This window comes from Lutjanus erythropterus, chromosome 14, assembly GCF_056507025.1.
Source record: "Lutjanus erythropterus isolate fLutEry1 chromosome 14, fLutEry1.hap2, whole genome shotgun sequence".
Classification (NCBI taxonomy): Eukaryota; Metazoa; Chordata; class Actinopteri; order Lutjaniformes; family Lutjanidae; genus Lutjanus; species Lutjanus erythropterus.
Genome location: NC_139330.1, coordinates 37,493,753 through 37,515,599, shown reverse-complemented (window position 1 = coordinate 37,515,599; position 21,847 = coordinate 37,493,753). Strand labels below are relative to the sequence as shown.

Sequence of the window (21,847 nt, the reverse complement as noted above, 5' to 3'; positions counted from 1 at the left end):
TGCACAACGTCGATTTTCTTGTAAAGACGAAGAAGAATTATGGCTTTCATGATATCTTCGTTAGTTTTCTCGCCTGGATTAGATGTTTCGCCTGCATCTTCTTCCTCGACATCCTCCTCCACGAGTGACATGGCGTTGCTCATTTCTTCTCCAGGTCCACACAATTATTTTGTAATGACTCTGACTGCGTCTGGAGATGTTTGACCTTGCACTGTAATGCAATGATGTCGTATGTGCATGAGGACAGGCTCTTCTCCATGTCAGTCATAGTATTTTTTAGTGAGGCTAGCTCTTCAGCAACTGAGCTGTGGTAGGATTGCAGTTCACTTTTTACCGTGTTTATGTTTCCTCAAAGCCCTGCCATCTCCCTCTCCAGCACCTCTCTGATTTCCAGCTTGATAATCTGACCGATATCTTTGCGTAGTAACACAAGAAGCTCACACCTGAAAGTCTCCATGGCTGTCGCTGAGGTCATGTCGATGGGAGTCGGGTTAGCACTCTTGTGCAAGGGTGAGCTGGAGGTGCTGGGCCTCAGTGCAGGTGGGGGCAGCATTGCATTTTTTTTGTCCTCTACCAGCCATGTCTTCTCACACAGATGTTTGGAGAAACATGTAACTAAACATAAACAAATCGAAAAGCAAAAATTTGCTCCGACTGGTGCTATTTCAAGATTTGGCATGAAGTTTCTGGAGAGATTCCACACACTCGTCTACTCCATAGTCTGTGCACTCATCACCCTCACTTCTAAGTAAAATAACAGCGTTAGTAAAGAAAACTGCACTTAATATTGCTTGCTACTGACACACTTGCTACTGTGACGCAAAGACAACTCACAAAAAACAAACAGGCCTTTCTGAAACTTTCAGAGTGTTCTCTGTCACATCTGTGTGGACATCACACTGCTTTCACAGTAGGGCAAAAATTTGCACATTAATGTCAATTGCTACAAGATACACACACTGACACATTCTTATGTTTTCTCTCCTTTTGATTTCACGGCTCTGCCCTGCATGTTACAGTCAGCTGTGCCCCTTAGCATGACTTGTGCTTTTCTGCCTCCACAATGGGTCACTGTGTCTCTATGTCTGCTTTATGGATGCGTCACTGTGTGCTCATGCATAGTCCAGTGTCATACGCTGCTTACATTCAGACAGAAATCATCATACAAACACAATGACGTTCACCTGCGCACACATGCAGTCCTCTGCTCTCACTAGTACAATCTGATCAGTATAGTTCGCAAAATGCAAAATTAACAAAGTTAGAGACAAAACTGCAATGTAATACCTTCTTAATACCTTCTTTGGTGTATGCTTACCACACACACACACATACACATACACACACAGTGCTTCAGAACTGAAAGCCTTAATTACACAACTGAAAAACTACTTGCTAAAACAATACTTTCCTTCGATTCCTTTGCAAGGAAACACAATCCTTTAAATCTTGTTCTTACAGTTACCAGAAATGATAAACATCACACTACACAGTCTATATTTACATGCATTCAAATCTTACCCCCTAAACAGCAGTCCAACAGCAACCATCCAGGGTAAAGATCAGTCCCTTCACTGAGAGAAGAGGAACTGCTGCTGGATGCTGCAGGCTGCTGCTCACTGTCAAGCACACACCATCTCCTCCTCCTCCTTCTCCTCCTCCTCCTCCTCCTCCTCTTGTTGGTAAACACAGCAGCCTGGAGCACATCAACTTTATAACATTTGTGAGAGCTGTGCACTTCACTCCACCTTCATCTCAACTACCACTACAGGCTTAAATCCACACTCTGAGAGGAGCAGTGAAACAAAATTAATGATAAAAAATGTTGATTAAAGTAAGACTGAAGTGATGCATTTGCATTTGTTTGAAAGACCATAATCAATATCGTACTTTATATTTTTGTTAGACCTATCAGTTAACATTTAACAGTTTTAAATTTTTGTGATCATGATTTAAACAGACAGTATTGATAACTACGATTTGTGTTAATTCATGTGTCAAAAGTCAATTCATACACTGGTAGGAGGTTGAAATAGTTTTTTCTTTTATATTTTACATGTTTTTCCATCCTAAACTAAAATCAGAATTAAAATTTAAGTTGCTGTACTTGGGGGCAGTGGAGCAAGCTGGAAATATTGTGATTGTCATCTCTCAAATTCAGTTCTTCCTCACTATAAAAATTAACTTATTACAAGCCATATTTAAATTTATTGTTTGGTGACAATCTCTAGTGGACGTAATAATCATGACAAAGGGAGAATAAAGAATGAGAAAGTCCACATATGGAGGAGGTGGATGGATGGCTCAAATCATGAATGTGGCTCCAAGCTAAGGATCTACAGTGAAGATTCAAGCAAAAAACATGATGTAAATGGTGTCAGCTTGGCATGTCAGAGCTTTAGAAGACTTGAATTACATCAGACAAGCAGTATGAGGCATTTTATGTTTTTCTTTTGTTTTGTTTTTTTAATGTTTCAAAACTGGTCACCATTCACATCCATTGTTTAGGAGATTCTGCAACACTGTTTTTTGTGAAACTCCAGCTAAACTAAACCTGACCTTCAATCGGTATGAGGATGAGTAGATAATGACTGAATTTTCATATTTTAATGAACTACCCCTTTAAACTTAACCAAGCTGCAACCATTTTACAATGTTAACCATGTGTGGAATGTCACATGACTTATGTTATGTGATTTACATAATGTAGTTGTATTCTTCACACAAAAGCTGGAGCTCTAATGCAAAGTCACTCTGACAATGCTGCCATCTCCTGGTATACTAGACTATCACAATACCTCAAAAACATGACACAAAAGGCACAATCCATGTACACATCTTGTTAATGTGCATTTTAAACACTCAACTAGTTGACAGAAAAAAAGAATAATTTACAATATCTCACAAAAGTGAGTACACCCCTCACATTTCTGCAAATATTTAATTATATCTTTTCATGGGACAACACTGAAGAAATGACACTTTGATACAATGTAAATAGTCAGTGTACAGCTTGTATAACAGTGTAAATTTACTGTCCCCTCAAAATAACTCAACACACAGCCATTAATGTCTAAACCACTGGCAACAAAAGTGAGTACACCCCTAGGTGAAAATGTCCAAATTGGGCCTAGTTAGCCATTTTCCATCCCCAGTGCCATGTGACTCGTTAGTCTTACAAGGTCTCAGGTGTGAATGGGGAGCAGGTCTGTAAAATCTGGTCTGAAACTGAGCTACAGCATGGTGGCCAAGACCATACAGCGGTTTAACATGACAGGTTTCACTCAGAACAGGCCTCGCCATGGTCGACCAAAGAAGATGAGTGCTCGTACTCAGCGTCATATCCCGAGGTTGTCTTTGGAAAATAGACGTATGAGTGCTGCCAGCATTGCTGCAGAGGTTGAAGGGGTGGGGGGTCAGCCTGTCAGTGCTCAGACTATACGCCACAGACTGCATCATATTGGTCTGCATGGCTGTCATCCCAGAAGGAAGCCTCTTCTAAAGATGATGCACATGAAAGCCTGCAAACAGTTTGTTAAAGACAAGCAGACTAAGGTCATGGATTACTGGAACCCTGTCCTGTGGTCTGATGAGACCAAGATAAACTTATTTGGTTTAGATGGTGTGAAGCGTGTGTGGCGGCAACCAGGTGAGGAGTACAAAGACAAGTGTGTCTTGCCTACAGTCAAACATGGTGGTGGGAGTGTCATGGTCTGGGGCTGCATGAGTGCTGCCAGCACTGGGGAGCTACAGTTCATTGAGGGAACCATGAATGCCAACATGTACTGTGACATACTGAAGCAGAGCATGATCCCCTCCCTTCGGAAACTGGGACGCAGGCCAGTATTCCAACATGATAATGACACCAAACACACCTCCAAGACAACCACTGCCTTGCTAAAGAAGCTGAGGGTCAAGGTGATGGACTGGCCAAGCATGTCTCCAGACCTAAACCCTATTGAGCATCTGTGGGGTATCCTCAAACGGAAGGTGGAGGAGCGCAAGGTCTCTGACATCCACCAGCTCTGTGATGTCATCATGGAGGAGTGGAAGATGATTCCAGTAACAACCTGTGAAGCTCTGGTGAACTCCATGACCAAGAGGGTTAAGGCAGTGCTGAAAAATAATGGTGACCACACAAAATATTGACACATATTGAGAACAAGTCCACACACTAACCGAAAAAAAAAAAAAAAAAAAAAACAGTTCGGAAGTTGAATAAATCTGTCTAACCTCTCACCACTGAAATGGCCAAAGTCACCAGATAAACAAATGAAAGAAACCGTATTAGATTTGCAATCACACTCTATGAGGAACAGTCTCATCTTCTCCAGTATTCCTGAGCCATTGGACAACCTTTCTACTGATCCTGAAAAAGTCTGAAAAACATCTTGACAGCTCAACTCAAAATTCCAGCTGACAAAATTAACCAAATCTCATTCTGTCATGTCCACTGTCTCAGCACTGTCAAAAAGGATTGTAAACAACCTAGGCCAATAATCACAAAGATCAAACACGTTAAGCATAAAGAACTGGTCAAAAAACAAGCAAAGGTACTGAAAGGAACTAACTTTAGGATGAATGATCAGTTCCCTTGAGAGATCCTGGAGAGATGTAAAAGCCTCCTTCCCATACGAAAACAGTTCCTGGAGAAGCAAAGGAAGGCTGTCATTTCAGTTGACAGGCTGTACATGGATGGACAGCTCTGATGAACTGACACCTTGGCTTTACTGAAGTAACTCTGTAACCCAACAAATATACAATGTAGTCTAGCGGCACTTGTAATCATGTCTATATATTACCGCCCCCCTGCACTCCCTGCACTTGCATGTGCACGAACACACACACACTTAACTATGCATTTGTTAGTTATGTTACCAATTAAATTTGTTAGCTGGAACATCTGTGGCATCTGAAATCAAGCAACAACAACAACAACAACAAATGAAGTCATGGATCACTTATCCAAATTGCAAACGGATATATGTCTATTACAAGAAACTCATTTAACAGACTCCAGAAGCACACTTTTGAAATCATCTCAGCTCCCCCATCTCTTTCTAGCCAATTATAATATAAGACAAAGAGGACTGGCTATCTTGATTAATAAAATAATTAAATTCACCCACAGTACCAGAAGATCCAGAAGGACATTTTGTCATTATTAATATCTCCATTTGCAAGTAACCACTTATAATAGCTACAAATACATATGGCCCCGATAAAGATGACCCATCATTTTTTCATAAACTTAAACGATATTCTTAACACAGAATTAATCATAGATGGAGATTTGAACTCTGCTTGACCATTTTATAGATAGACCAAACACATCAGGAAATACTAGATTTTGGCAGTCTACCGCTGTCTTAAAACAATACATGGAGGATTACAGCCTTTGTGATGGCTGGAGGTTGAACCATCCACATGAGAGAGAATATTCATATTTTTCTCCAGCACATCATTCATTTTCTAGAATGGACCCCCCCCCCCATTCAGACATTTCAGAAACTTAAATCCATTTAATCACTATTAACAATCATGCACCAGTCTAATAATAATATAAATCTACCACATCTTACAAAAGAACAAGTTGATACTCTTGACAAACCCTTATCCTTGAAGGAATTTTACAGTGCAATCAATAGCATGCCCAATAACAAAGCACCTGGACCGGAAGACTTCCTTGGTGAGTTCTACAAACACTTCTGGCCAACAATTTACTGCCCTGATCACCCTGTTCTTGAAACCTAATAAAGATCCTACTCATCCGGCCTGGGTACATCACAAACTGGCTGGCAAACTGGGATGTGCAAAGCCCAAGACAGCAAAACTGTATTGGGGGATTAAAATCACTCAGAACATCATTGGTACCCATTTACTGAGCTTCAGTGATATTGGGGAGGTGAGGCGCCTGCACAGAGCCCAAAGTATACTAAAGGACAACACCCACCCCAGCCACAGCCTGTTCATCCTGCTATTGTCTGCCAAGAGATACAGAAGTATCTGCTTCAGTACCACCAGACTGAAGAGCAGGTTCTTCCCTCAGACTATGCAACTGACTCAGCACTCCCCCACTGACTGAAATGTGTTTGTTTTATTTCTGACTTATTATGCATTCAACCAAGTCACTATATATACTTGTTCATTTTGTACAGTATATTACATTTGTTTTTGTGAGTTGCATAAAGTGAACTACAACCCTGTGTTGTAAAATGATAAATAAATCCACCTTGTGGCTTGTCCTTGTCATGAAAATGTAAACCGTCTCCCAGTAAAATTAATCTGTTGCTAATGTCTATTTATCCGTTATTACACTTTTCACTTTTTAATATGATGAGAGAGAGAGAGAGAGACAGAGAGAGAGAGAGAGAAAGTGTGGGAAATGATTTCCTGTAGCAGCCAGTGGGGGTTATTCATTAAAGACAGAGCTAATGTTTGCCAGACTGGTGACACTGATGTCACACACATAATATGAAGTAATAAAAAATAAACAAACAAAAAAATGTCTTTTAAACAAAATCACAGTTTTATCAATTTTTTTTTCCCTGAAAAGTGGATTTTTGATGCAACCAACCAACATTCAAGTGCTTACACAAAAAAAGAATGAATGAAGCTAGAAGAAAAAGGTTTTTTTTGTCTGAAACTAGAAGATCGCTCTTTTGATATATTCAGTGTTAACATATTCACAGAACTCAATATTCTTTGGAATTCAATGGGGCTGTTACAACTTGTTCAGGACCCAAGACTCAAAGTGCAAAGACTTGAGATTTGTAACTTGCAAAACAATAACTTGGTCCCACATCTGGCATAGCTACCACAGGACTATCATATACCCAGGTGCAATCCAAAACTAAGTCCTGATAAAGATGACTACCTCACTAAATATCAGCAAAAAATCAAATTCATTATACACCTGATGTTATAAAGATATTTTAGGCCCTAATTTATAAAACAATTCATGTTGACAACATTGTGTTGCTTTCCATTCAAACATTTCAACAACCACACGCCCGCCTTACCTCATCTGACACTTTCAGTAAGATGAGATCTGCCAGCAGACCACATGGATACACCTTTTCAACTTGTTCACGTATAGATCCACCTTTTGTCGGTTCAAATCCAGTCATAACCCCAATCCAGCTGGATCAGCAAGGCTACTACTAAAGGACAACACCCACCCACCACCCACTAAAGCCAGCACACCTTCCCACTTGTTAGTTCTGGTCCAAAGTATCTCCTAACTCTTTCTTCAGATGACCCTCTATCATTCTGAAGCCCTTTGTATGTCTCAGCCATGTACAGTACTGCTGAATACTGAGCAAGTGCTGGTCCCAGTGTCTGACTTGTTTGTCTGAATGGCCACTAGACTTCCTTCAATTCTTTCCCAACTTAGTTTTCCTGCCTGGGTTGGTTGGTTTCCCTGGACTGAGCTAAATATAGGGACCACACAAGGTAAAGTGGAAAAGAGCAGAGCAGGAAATGGATCACAATATGCTTGTGCGCACATTCGTGTTTGTTTCTGCATGTCTTCCTGTCTCACCACCAACAGTCAGTATCACTTCGCCCGGTGAATGTCCAGCTAGGTATGTGGCTGCAAACATGCAAAGTTTAGGCGATTTCTTTTTATCAACATTTACTCTGTGTGTGTGTGTGTGTGTGTGTGTGTGTGTGTGTGTGTGTGTGTGTGGGTATGTGTGTGTCTACATTGTTGCTCAATACTTGTGTGAGAGGGTCAACCAAGCCCATATTCCTCTCTGATGACGTGCAACACATTGTTTTGTCTCTCTGGGCTTCTAAAAATGTCTGCCTAAACAAAAACACTCACTGCACATCCTGCTGCAGGCTGGACAAAAAGAACTCCAACTTTTATTGTCTCACGCACATTTTCAATTGGAGTTGTGTGTCAGCTACTGTGAGGACACTGGAATTGAATGTGGTTTTTTAGCATAAGCTCAAATGGAGTGAAAACTGGTTTAAACGTTTATTAATTCCCTGATAGGTGAATGGGTCATTGCATCAAACATATTTACTGGAAATTGAAAGTTTAGTCTCAAATTCACATTTCAAAAGTACTACAGTCTTAAAGAATAGGTTCATCTTTTCTAATGTTTCGACACTCATATGCATATATGTATATTCCATTGAAATAGTTATTGTCCATACTGGAAATGAAAAGATCAATTGATTCTAAAGTAAGAGTGATTTTCTCCTTCTTCTGTGCTAATTAAAGGGTAACTTGATTTTTTTTTTTTCAACCTGGACCTTATTTTCCCATGTTTTTGTGTCCAAGTTCCTGAAGGGGACAGTTGGCTTGGGTGGTACCAAGGTATTCTGGTATATCAGAGTATATCAGGGTATTTAGAAATCTCAGTGGTATGGTTTTCAATACCACCAAGTAGGATACTTGCATATTATACATAAAGCATTGTAAGCTAAACAATGTCATACATGCTATAATGACCTCTGTCCCCAGCTTTTGTTGATTTGTTTTTTCACATAAATACTGTCATATACCGTATACCTCGGTGAAATGTCAGGTATGTTATGAAGGTATGAAAAAATAGAATAAAATAGAATAGAATATTGAGGGAGAGCAATGCAGCTGTCAGAAGTGAAACTAAAGCCACATTGCCATCCATGGCACCTGGAACTTTTGGTACCAGAAATAACTTTTAAAGAAACTAACAGAATTGTTGTTTGTTTCCTCTGTAGTCTAAAGACCGGCAACAATAAAACTAACAAACTAGTCTGCTGATGGATGAAAAAGTGATAGCTTTTTCTGCATGTGCATGGCTATACAACATTATTATTAACATAGGTTCATCTGTTGCTGTACTTGACCAATCAGAAATATTCAAGGTTGTAAACCCCACCCTCAAAGTTCCCATACATTTGGAAAGTACTATCCCCTGAGAAGACTTTTTGGTGGAAATGCAGCTTAAGCTGCAATGTAATCCCCCAGACAACTGTGAAGAGGACAGAAGCCTCAACATTGACATGTACAGGAAACCCACATACACAGACCAATATCTCCTCTTTGACTCACACCACCCACTAGAACACAAATTGGGGGTCATCAGAACCCTCCATTACAGAGCACAGAACATTCCAACCAGTATGGAGCAGAAGGATAAAGAACAGATGCACTTCAGGGGAAAACACCCAGACACAAGCAGGAAAATGTAGTTTATGCAGTCCAGTGTAGTGAGGTGTGACTTTACATACTCATTCACACCTTCACTCAGACAATGTAGGGTGGAAAGGATTCCCACGGGTATGTTTTTTTAAAGAGTAAGATACATTTTAATCAGCCAGAAACAGCTGTTTCATTGCTCCCGCCAAACTCAACAGACTCCCTTAGCAAATTTTTTTTAACATTGTCATTGTCACAGAAACAAAATGAAAACGGGTAGAAGATTCTGGTGCCTCCACCTGTAACAGTTTCATACAACTGTGACATTTTTGTGTTCCCTACACCTGATTGAAACCATTGATTCATTATAAATCCTATTTGCAAGTGTCCAAGGAGTTTGAGAACCAGCTGCAAAATGTATGTTATCTGCTTATCGGTGGAAAAGATGGCTGATAACGATAACCATAAAAATGCAGAATATCGGCCAGGGTGATTATCGGTTGACCCCTATTTGAGATGACTTGTTTTTCTTGGTTTTCATGATGCAAGATTAGGTCAGCATCTGAGGAAACAAAAAATTCATAGGCCCATGGGGTCTATCTTGCCCGATTAAGCTAAAGGCTACTGTAATGTATTAGTGTCATGTTTAACCTTTATGTTTTGTTTTGGATTAAGGTCAAAGTCAATGTCACATATGGATTCCCCCAGTGTTGCAGGATCGCATGATATCATAATGCACATGATACATAATGTGGGCAAGGCATAAACTTTGTACTGACTGAATCTCAGATGAAAAGCTTTAAAATTGACCAAGTTATTGGCATAAGTGTGTTTTTAGAGACAGGTCTGTCAGGCAGCCATTTTGCGGCCATCTCGAAAGCGTTGGTCTCCAAAATTTAATCAGTTCATGTACCTGTTATAGAGTGTTAGCACACAAGATTTGGTGCAAATCTGTCCACCCGTTCAAAAGTTATCGCGCAAACAAAAAGTCGGCCATCTTGAAAGTTGGCCATCATGAAAGCGTTGGCCTCCAAAATTTAATCAGTTCATGTACCTATTATAGAGTCAACATAGATTGTTGATAATATTTCGTTGACTTGTTCAGCGCCACATACATAAGTCACCAGAGAATAGTGTGAAAAACTGTATGAGTCATTACATATCCAGTGCAAACAGCTGGACTGATTCAAATTCAACTAAAATCTGTCCAGTGTAACATTCATTTGGAGTTGTATGGCTGTCCACCTGATGAATGTAAGTCTATATTCACATTTTCTTCCCTTTCTGTTTTGGTCTTTGCCAGAAATAGTAAGGTCTGCACCTGCTCAACTCTCTCCCAAATTCAGTTCTGTACTTTATGCCAGACAGGTGGTATATATACAGTCTGCCCTCTAAAATGCTAATTGTATTTTGGAAAATTTGGGAAAATTAGCAATGTATCATGGGGATATGTAAATGAGGGCTGTATCTCAGTATTGTATCAGCAGCATATATGAATCTCACAGGTCTGAATCCTACAGCACCTCACAGTGGTTGAAGGAAGCCATGAACATTAAACAAGCCTCCCAGATTGTGAAAACTCCCAAACACAATCCATCAGCATCAACTGACAGACTTTTTTCACCACCAATGTTCAGGTTAAGCCTCATGTATTTTACTCACAATTCTAATTATGATAATAATAATAATAATAATAATAATAATAATAATAATAATAATAATAATAATAGTAATAATAATAGTGATTTTTGCATCAGAATCAAAATCCAAATGATACCCAACCCTATCAGAAGCACTTGAACATTTTGATAAGGCCCCTCTCATATGTACTCTATGCTGCTGAATTATAAAAAGTTGGTTTAACCTACTAATTTGATAAAACTGAACAAATTGCACCACTGACTATTTGACTTGTTGAAATGTTTTATGTTATATATACATTAGTTAAACTGTAAAAGTATACAACTTACACTGCTCAGTGCTCAGAGACTCGTAATAAAATTTGTTGTTGACAATCCTGAAACCTGTACATGCCTTCTTTTTTTCTACATAGAAAATCCATGGTAATTGATAAGGGAACTGATAAAGAATTGGATCGATAAGCAGAATCAATAATGGTATTGGTATCAATAAAATCTCATCACCCTAGTATCACCTGCATTGTAGCAAATATTGTGACAAATGCATGCACATGTGATAAAATGACTCTTGAAGATGACCTACTACATACGTTTTTTTTAATTCATAGCTGAGTACATGAGTTTTACTATTTAAAGTGGATATAGAGTTCTGTTCTCTGCAGACACACACCATTGTTAAAAGATGCACTTACCTTATTGTGATCCAGACAAACATCACTGCAGTATGAGCTCTGCCACACAAACCAGAAAGTTGTATTATCAGGTTAGCCAATGACACAGATACACTTACTTTAAGTGCTGCATGTTAACTTCCATAAACACTCTCCCTGTCTTTTTCACTCAGTCTATAAATAGATTCTGGGTTTACTGGAAACAAAGGTTGGTGTGCAGGACAGCTCTGCAAATATCATTGAGTGGCCTTGGTACAGATAGGACAGAGGGGAGGAACACACTGAGTCACACAGAATCAAATCCACATGGACAATGTCTCCTACAGCAATATACATTATGTAGTTTTATATGCTAATACATTTTGTACGCCTATTATAACATTAATTATAACTCATGGACAAAGAGACAGAGGAAAATAGGATGACTTTGCAGGAGCACAACAATGTCAGGCTACAAGACATCATTGTAAGGTAAATTTAAATATAGGCAGAGACTGAAAGTTCATTCTTGAGCCTGGAAACAGTAGTTGACAAATCAACAAAACACCAAATGGTTTGGGCCTTTTTATATCCTTTATTTTAGATATGACAGGAGAGTGGGATGACATGCAGCAAAGGGCCACAGGTGGGAGTCAAACCCATGTCCACTGCAGAGAATTCAGCCTCAGTACATGGAGAGCATGCCCTACCAACTGAGTTTCCACAGAGCCCTTAAAGATCGGGTGTAAGTGAGTGAACGTTGCCACCCTTGCTAGTCAGTACCAGAAATACTAGTCACTTAAACTATTTAGCAATATTTTATTCATGCACAATACCAGTTAACTGTTGCCTCTAAGATGTTATGCAGCCACCCACCACTAGTTAGCAGATGACAGCCCCTCTTGCCCAGCATGTATGCTTCTGTTGGCCTGCGCAAGATGGGCGCAAGATGTTTTTATCAGCAAAGTCAGACAGATGACAGCTGGTAAAACCAGCACTGTTTGGCAGTGTTTTGATATAAGTACATAAAATAAAAATAAGGTTGTATGTAGGCTGTGACAGAATAAATTAATATATAACCACTCGACTGGAGCACATTCAGCATAGACATGGACATTAACCTGTCAGCAGAGCAGCTGCTGCTAATAGCACTGCTAGTGTTAGCCACACTGTGTGTCAGGTTGGCAGTTAACATCAGCTCCAGGTAAACAATGTTGTTTAACCACAGGCAATTTGAGCATTTTTTCTCTGAAAAGTTGAAGCATTTAGTGAGTTGTTGTCATGTTTTGTAGGTTAATGTGCAATGTTTGTATTGGCACACATTTCAGATTGTAGACTGTGATTAATGGCTTCAAATGGCTCTTAATACACAATATTTTATCAGACAGTGTTTAAAATTTTCAGTTAATAAATTGTGCTCAATTTTAACTGCTTCCTGAGTATTTTCTAATTGTTTTGACTAGTCAACTAGTCTGCATTAAAAGTTGTGTTTAATTAACAGAAATTAGTCACCAGGAACATCCCCAATTTAGAGCCATAAAAATCATGATAGTAGCACAGGACTTTCATTTTGAGGAACTGCTAATGCAAATGCACAACAATTTTGTTGTTTTAATAAACCCACAACAAACCCTTGTTTGTGATTTGAGAGAAACCAATCACATCAATTAGCGCCACTGATCACTCTACTCCACTTTATCAGAGTATCTCTCCCCCAGGCTGCAGCCACTGTTCAGTGTCACCTGCCCTGTACAATCTGAGCTCCATCACAAATCAGAGTTGGTGATTGCTGGTCAAAAGACAAACCAAGAATATTCTCTGAGGAGTCTCTAACTGATTACTAGAATCTTCCTCTTTCAGGGAGCAGCCTGACTTCCCGATGTGTTAGCTTTTCTATCGGCTTGTCCATTTGGCCAAAAAGCTACACAAGAGATAAGTCTCACAGTCAGTAATAGGTTCTCCGTCAAAACTGTGAAAGGAAAAGTACAGCAGATTTCAAACAGAACACTGAGCATTGTGTTGGTAGTTTCTCATTAATAAACTAGCATACCATTACTGATAGAGCATGGAGTGATAAGGCTGGCATGTGAAAAGTTCACCTGTCTGCAAGCACAAACACACACCAATGTCCTCAGCCCTACCAGGATCTCCTGAAACTTGCCTTGCTTATGTTAGCCATGAGCAATGGCTAACTGGGACATTTGGAACTGGTGTAACATATCTGGTATATTTGGTATTCATAATTTCAAAAGATGCTGCTTGTACTAAAGGTCTTAATTTCATGGAGCCTCTCCTAAAACTGCTTGGAGCCCCCCTGGGGAAGCCTGCCTCCCACTCTGATAACCTCTGACCTAGAGGGCTGTACTATACTAAGATCTAGAGTTATGGTATGATAGCCACCATTTGTACAATTTCAACTCTCAGATGATGGTGTAACTCCATCACTCACTCAGCCAGTAAATCAGTCAGGCACCAATTTTTAAATTCATAGTGCTAACCTCTTAGTGTGTGAAAATCTTGCCTTGACCTGACTTTCTTGGAATGTTCCTGATGGGTGTTGGTGTCTGTGCTTTGGCTTAACTAAAAGCCACTGACAATGAAAACACAAACACTGGGCACAAAGAAGCGACAGTGGCCATGAGGTTTTATAAAGGTTATACATAACACATAATATAGTGACATTTTGAGGGAAAACACATTATCATTGCTGGCACCACTGAGGACAAGGTCATGTCCCAAGAAGATGTTCTCTTGTGGATATGTAAGTGCTGTCAATCGATTAAAATATAATCACATGACTGTCTGTTGTTAATCACGATTAATCACAAATTAATCGCACATTTTTTTATTTGTTCAAAATGTACATTAAAGGGATGTTTTTCAAGTGTTTAAAATGTAATTCAAATGTAACTTTCTTAAATGAAATGCATTAACCAAAAACAATTACAAATATTGTCCAGAAACCCTCAAAGCAGACAGCAAACTGCACACCAGCACACTGAGGAGATGAAGAGGAGAGACAGAGTCTGGACTCTTCATCATGACTTACAATAATGCAGTGCAGTGACAAACCTTTTGTTGAGGAGACGAGCGTCTGTCAGTTTGGTCTTTACAGAGACAGATATTTTAATCTGTAGTGTTTAAACCACAGAACTGTACAGTAACATCAGGATTCATCATCAATAAAGTTTTTATATCAGTTGGTACTTCACACACTCGCTTTCCTCCCTCCCTCCTCTCTGCAGCTCTTGTCTCCCCCCTCGCTGTTATGATCAATCAGCATGAAGTAATTAAATATTTAAAACTACACAAATCAGACTTGGAGTAAAAAATCACACACCACAGAAGTGTACGTTAACATTATGATTCATGATCATAAAAAGTTTACAGGGGAGGGGAACCAGGATCAGAATCAGAAACAGTCCAGAGCCCCCTCACTGTTCTGTGCCGCCAGACTGCTCCCCACCCCAAGGCTGAAGCATCGGTCATCACCACTTCACGACAAGATGGGATCGAACCCAGGGAAACGCCCTTGGCCAGATACACCCTGCTTCTCTATTGATGCAAACCAAGGAGGCAGACCCTCCTGGACCTGTGGAACCGTGGATCTAAACAGAGGCCACTGGTCCATATTTGGAGTGGCCCCAAGAACAGGAGGCCTAGCAGCACTACTGATGTCACCAACATCAGCATACCCAACAGAGTGAGAAAAAGGCCATATTTCAGTGTTTTGTTCAGCTGGAAACAGTACCTCCCCCAGTATAGCCTCCACCCACTGAGGGGCAGAGGAGACCAGCATTTGATGGGAGTCCAGAGTCAGATCAAGGAACACTATTGTCTGACTGGGTGTGAGACAATTCTTGGCAAAATTGACAGTAAGACCCAACTGCGTCACACGATGAAGAAGGGTTGCCGTATCCTGCTCTGTCCACTCCCAGGAAACAAATCAGCCAATCGCCCAAATACGGGAGTATCTGCCTACCCTTGACTTGCAATGGGACCAGTGCTGCCTGCATACACTTCGTGAAGACCTGCAGGGTGAGAGAAAGACTGGATGGGAGCACTTTGAATTGACAGGCCTTGCCTCCGCAGATATTGTGCTATAGCAGGGGTGTCAAACGTACGGCCCGCGGGCCAAAACCGGCCCACCAGAGAGTCCAGTCCAGCCCATGGGATGACTTTGCAAAGTGTGACACATTAACTTTAGGGTTGAAACCATTCCTAGAGTAATTCGAGTAATTCGATGACTAAAATCTCTTTAAATCCGAACAACTGTACAGCACCCTGTGTTTGATGTTTGATGTTTGTGTTTGCACACTGAGTATTGATGAGTGCCGACATTTCAATTTTAATGTAATTTATTATCACATGGCTGCAGCATCTCTCCTCTCTGCGTCAGTGCAGCTCCTCCATACACACATGTACAGTACAGACACACAGAGGAGGTCAGTGTGATTCTCTGACTCTGTCTGTATCTGATCTGTTGACTTTCTTCATCAGCAGGATGTTTTAAAAAGACAAAAAGACAAAACCTAACTCGCATTCTGGGTTTTTCCCTACATATTAATCCACCCGTCATTCAGTTTTGTTGATGACGGAGTTTATTACAACAGTCGAAACTAACGTGATGGTTAATGACATCGACACCAACCAGATGCACTTATAAAATTAAACAACTGTATAAGGAGGCCTATACGTAAAACAGGAGAGTCTGTGTTTCTCTGTGAGAAACTTTCAGACCTTCTCACAGCAGAGTGAACAGGTGAGGGAGGAGAGGAGGGCAGACTGATCACTAATCAATCACTGATACCGTCGTCCTCTCAGACTGATTAAAAAAATAAAAATGCCAAAATTGGTGACAAACCAAACCTGGGTGTCCACACAAATAAAGTCTTTGTGTGAAATACTGCAGAGTGTAACATTGTGCTGTTTACAGACAGTCTGCTGTCTGTAGTTTGACAGAGAGACAGAGAGGGTCGTGTCTAGAAGGGAACCCTAGGCCCGCGAAAGATTGCGCAAGTTTGATTATTTTAGTCGAAATTATGAACACAAATCTCGCGAGAGTTATGCAAATAAAGAGTTACCTTCTAGACAGCGCTCAGCGCGGTGCCGATGTTTTTAAAGTGGCAGGCCACCATAAATGAAACACTATTCACTGATCCACAGAGAGTCACTGAAAAACTGATCACTGACCTGCTGTGATGGAAAAAATACTCACATTCTTTATTTAAGTAAAAACACTAATACCACGATGTAAAATTACCTAATTACTATTTAAAAATCTTGTATGCTATTATTTCCTTTTTTGAAAAATCAACATTTTTATTGCTGTTGTTGTACTTTAATGGTATTCTTATTGGTATTTTTTGATGACTAAATACAGACCTGCAAACTCATAAGAGGAGAAAAAGGTGGCATGTTGGTAAACCAGTCCTCTGTCCTCTGGGGGTCTGGGAGCGTCTGTCCTGCTCCAGAAGAAAAATGTTGTGATTTTAACATGTGAACAAAACATTCTGGTGACTGTTTCAGTTAAAAGAGTTAGTTCCATCTTCTGTTTGTGGTTTCTGCAGACATTACTACCTTTACTTTTACCTTTGTACTTGAAAAAAAAAGTAGAAAGTAAAGTAAAAACAGTAAAAGTAAATCTACATTAAAAGCAAAGTTACTTTACTGCGTATTTTTACTTTAGAAATTTATAGTTGTTCATTTAATAGACCTGTCTTATCTTCTCTTTTGTATATTACCATTGTTCTTAAATAAAGCAAAAGTAATGTAATAGAAAAAAATGCAGAACACGCAATATTTCTTATCTGATTACTCGATTAATCGGCAGAATAATCGATAGATTATGCTTTAATTTTACTGGTCTGGCCCACTTGAGATCAAATTGGGCTGTATGTGGCCCCTGAACCAAAATGAGTTTGACACCCCTGGTGTAGACAGTAGCCTGCCAAACTCCCTAGTCATAAGGACAAACACCTGCAGAGAGGCATCACTAAGGCTCTGGATGGAAGCATCCACGTCAGAGGATTGCAGGAACTGGGACAGGGCCAGTATCAGGTGGGAAAGAAAGTTCCTAATATGGCCCATGCATGCCGCTGTACACGTCACCGAGTAGTCATCTGTAAGTCATCACTGCGGCCTGGGACAGTGAGCATCCTGTCTAAGGACCTCATCAGGTGAAACAATGAGTGAGGCGACAGACTACACTATGGCTAGCATCTAGCCCAGCCCATAACTGTTGGCATTGTGCTGCCTAAAGAATGTGCTAGTCTAGGCTCCTGCTGCCGGAGCAACAACGTAGCCCCCAGGTATAATTTACAAGCTGTCAGCTAGTCACTGCAGAGGGCAAACTAAAGAAGCCGGCTGAACACTGCCAATGCAAATGCTGGACACAGCATTTTAATTTTTGTTTGTTTGTTTTGACAAAAACACAACAAAGAAAAGAAAGGGTCATCACAGGTGAAGAGAAATGCCTGACATGTAAAATGGGTCCACGACTGCCCTTTAACATCCTAGAAATCTTTATGATCCATGACTTTGATTAGTGCAAATTCAGAGTGTTCTCTGAGGAGGAAGATGTCTCCCATTATTTCCTGACTTAAAAGACAATTCTGTCAGTGCAAGAGAAAATACAGACGAGGAAAGGCAAATTTCTCCAAACAAACATATATAAAGAAATCACTTCAGATTCAAATTGGTCTTCCATTTTTCCAGTATTTTTCACACTTTTGTTAGCACGTGTCAAAGAAAAAGTCACTTGTTCCATAGTATAAATTTCTCAAACTATTTTGACTCGGCTCAGGGATTGTAGGAGATTCTTTACTCAGCCATTTTCTGGTTATTACTTTTTTTTTACTACCTGCTAGTAGTATTTGTTACAAGTATTGCTCCTGTTTTTTTCAGCCCAGTTGGTACATGTCCAAAATATATAATACTGAAATTGAAATTGAGCTCTGGGTTGATTATAGATCTGATCTCTGTTACCACATCTGTCTAATAGGAAGATATATTAGGACACTCCCAAAAAATGTGAAAATGATCAGCAAACATATTACCACACATTCCCCAGCACTGACCTTATTCAGGATTGCTACTTTGCTATTTTTTTGGAGTTATGAATTATGAATTGTGAGTTATGAATGAATTCCCTCCACAAGTCTGAGTTTGATGTTGTAGTAATTGTCCTACATATGTTTAACCAATCATCTTTGGTTAATGTTATGTTTTTCTTTTTTCTTTGTTTTTTTAATTTAAAACTGTTCTTATGTGTTCATAACTGGAACATAAGAAGTGACAACAACCTTCATCACATGTTGTTTGAATAAAAGAATATAAGCTTAGCGAATAACAGAAAAAGCACAATATGTTTCAAACAGTAAAAACTGACAGACAAGCAAAATGTAAATATCACAATTTGTGGTTTATTACCAAGGGGTTTAATGTACACTGTAATATGAATTCATAGAAAAAGCTATTTATTCATGTACAAATTACAAATACACCAACTGTTTTCTCCACTCTTTTGTTTAAATGTACACAAGTTTCTTCTCTTCCATCGCTGTCCCATAGCAGCTTTGCAACCTGGCAAGACTTTGCAGTGAAACGCAGATAAGTATGAAAAATAAAAATTCATTTAATTAATCTCAACACAAGAAGTAGAGAAAGAATACCAGGAAACAAAACAACAACAAAAAAAAAAAAATAAAATAGAAACATGGCATTGTCTTACGTCCCAGACAACAAGTAGTTTTACTGTATGATTGCATTTTAGAAGTCTTACAAAACAAAGACAAAATCTAACAAAAAGCTTATTCCAAAGACTTTACATTAGCAACTTGCTTTAAAAAATCAAAATGTGCATATGAATGATTTGGTGATGCTGTAGTGTTAGAAAGAAGCTTTTCTTTATGGCAGACAGAGGGATGGCGATGGAGGAGGAGAGGGAGCAGACAGCTGGCCTCTTCACAGAATTAAATATCCACAATCAGTTTGACTGGGTAGAAAAGAACAACTGGATCCCCCAGCACAAGTCCATAGGGTTTGTCGATTAAATGAGCAAAATGGCCTCAAAACACACACATAAAACTCCACTTAAAAACAACATAAGAAACAACCATAGAAAAGCAACAGACAGACAAAACATACATTTTATACAATTCTGTTTCTATCCCCCACATAGGCACCACATAGTAGATTAAGTTGAATCTTCATCTCAAGTAACGTACTGTTTCATTTAGTGTGTATCTTATACAGTGCAGAATATATGGGCTTTGATTAAGTAAGTGTCTGTGTGTTTGTGTGTGTCTGTGTGTGTGTGTGTAAGTGAGCTTGTATTTCTATACTTTTAATGATCAGATGTCCCCTCAGACATAACACAAAATAGTAATATGAGGAGGATTAGGCTTAGGTCAAAGATGTCAGGCCTCAACTCAGCATTTACTGTAAATGCTGTGTTGCTGCTAAATAAAAATTTAAAATGCATAAGGCATAATTAAACATAACTCATCATCATCACATGTTGAGCTAAGTGAGTAAAAGCACTGATTATTAGTGACAACACATTATGTGTAGGGACGTGACAGAGTAGTTACTCAGGCCATATAATAAATATGTGATTAGAAATTTTGTAAGGATTCTTTAAAGCACTGGTTACCACGTTACCACATGCCAGGCTAGCTGTGTGGCAGTGTCAGGCAGTCTACCACTTTGGTCCAGCCTATTTATTTTGTAAAAATCTCTTACAACTGGATGGATTACCATGGAATTTGGTGTAAACCAGGGCTGTCAAACGTACGGCCCGCGGGCCAAAACCGGCCCACCAGAGGGTCCAGTCCAGCCCGTGGGATGACTTTGCAAAGTGTGACAGTAATTTTAGGGTTGAAACGATTCCTAGAGTAATTCGAGTAATTCGTTGACTAAAATCCATTTAAATATGAACAACTGTACATCACACTGTGTTTGATGTTGTGTTTGCACACTGAGTATTGATGAGTACCGACATTTCAATTTTAATGTAATTTATTATCACATGGCTGCAGCATCTCTCCTCTCTACGTCAGTGCAGCTACTCCATACACACATGTACAGTACAGACACACAGAGGAGGTCAGTGTGATTCTCTGACTCTGTCTGTATCTGATCTGTTGACTTTCTTCATCAGCAGGATGTTTTATAAAGACAAAAAGACTAAACCTAACTCGCATTCTGGGTTTTTCCCTACATATTAATCCACCCACGATTCAGTTTTCACAGCAGCAGAGAAGCTGCGTGTGGAGGAGACTGTTGTTAATGTCGGAGTTTATTACAACAGTTGAAACTAATGTGATGGTTAATGACATCAACACCAACCAGGTGCACTTATAAAATTAAACAGCTGTATAAGGAGGCCTATATGTAAAACAGGAGAGTCTGTGTTTCTCTGTGAGAAACTTTCAGACCTTCTCACAGCAGAGTGAACAGGTGAGGGAGGAGAGGAGGGCAGACTGATCACTAATCAATCACTGATACTGTCATCCTCTCAGACTGATTAAAAAAATAAAAATGCCAAAATTGGTGACAAACCAAACCTGGGTGTCCACACAAATAAAGTCTTTGTGTGAAATATGTAACATCGTGCTGTTTACAGACAGTCTGCTGTCTGTAGTTTGACAGAGAGACAGAGAGGGTTGTGTCTAGAAGGGAACCCTAGACCCGCAAAAGATCGCCCAAGTTTGATTATTTTAGTAGAAATTATGAACACAAATCTCACGAGAGTTATGCTAATAAAGCTTCTAGACAGCGCTCAGCGTGATGCCGATGTTTTTAATGTGGCGGGCCGCCATAAATAAAACACTATTCACTGATCCACAGAGAGTCACTGAAACACTGATCACTGACCTGCTGTGATGGAAAAATACTCAGATTCTTTATTTAAGTAAAAACACTAATACCATGATGTAAAATTACCTAATTACTATTTAAAAATCTTGTATGTTATTATTTCCTTTTTTGAAAAGTCAACATTTTTATTGCTGTTGTTGTAACTTTAATGGTTTTCTTATTGGTATTTTTTTAATGACTAAATACAGACCTGCAAACTCATAAGAGGAGTAAAAGGTGGCATGTTGGTAAACCAGTCCCCTGTCCTCTGGGGGTCTGGGAGCGTCTGTCCTGCTCCAGAAGAAAAATGTTGTGATTTTAACATGTGAACAAAACATTCTGGTGACTGTTTCAGTTAAAAGAGTTAGTTCCATCTTCTGTTTGTGGTTTCTGCAGACATTACTACCTTTACTTTTACTTTGTACTTGAAAAAAAAGTAGAAAGTAAAGTAAAAACAGTAAAAGTAAATCTACATTAAAAGTAAAGGTACTTAACTGCGTATTTTTACTTTAGGAATTTATAGTTGTTCATTTAATAGACCTGTCTTATCTTCTCTTTTG

At 39.4% G+C, this 21,847-nt stretch overlaps 1 protein-coding gene and 1 long non-coding RNA gene across 8 annotated transcripts in view; both read right to left on the bottom strand.

Moving 5' to 3' along the window:
* The window catches only part of rasgrp3 (RAS guanyl releasing protein 3 (calcium and DAG-regulated)), a 59,922-nt gene extending 48,294 nt beyond the window's left edge, over nt 1-11,628 (bottom strand). For 3 of the 7 annotated variants that reach the window (XM_084735777.1, XM_084735780.1, XM_084735781.1), the window contains exon 1: nt 7,023-7,163. The gene's annotated coding sequence lies outside the window, so the exon portion shown is untranslated. Of the gene's footprint in view, nt 1-4,571; nt 4,647-7,022; nt 7,164-11,468 lie in introns of those variants that run through there. The other 4 variants (XM_084735779.1, XM_084735784.1, XM_084735778.1 and 1 more) reach the window with 3 other exon arrangements.
* LOC146315945 (uncharacterized) overlaps nt 1-17,362 on the bottom strand; it is a 151,152-nt gene extending 133,790 nt beyond the window's left edge. Inside the window, exon 1 of the long non-coding RNA XR_014771861.1 lies at nt 16,855-17,362. This is a non-coding gene — a long non-coding RNA (uncharacterized LOC146315945). The remainder of the gene's footprint in view (nt 1-16,854) is intronic.
* Between the last annotated feature and the right edge of the window lie 4,485 nt (nt 17,363-21,847).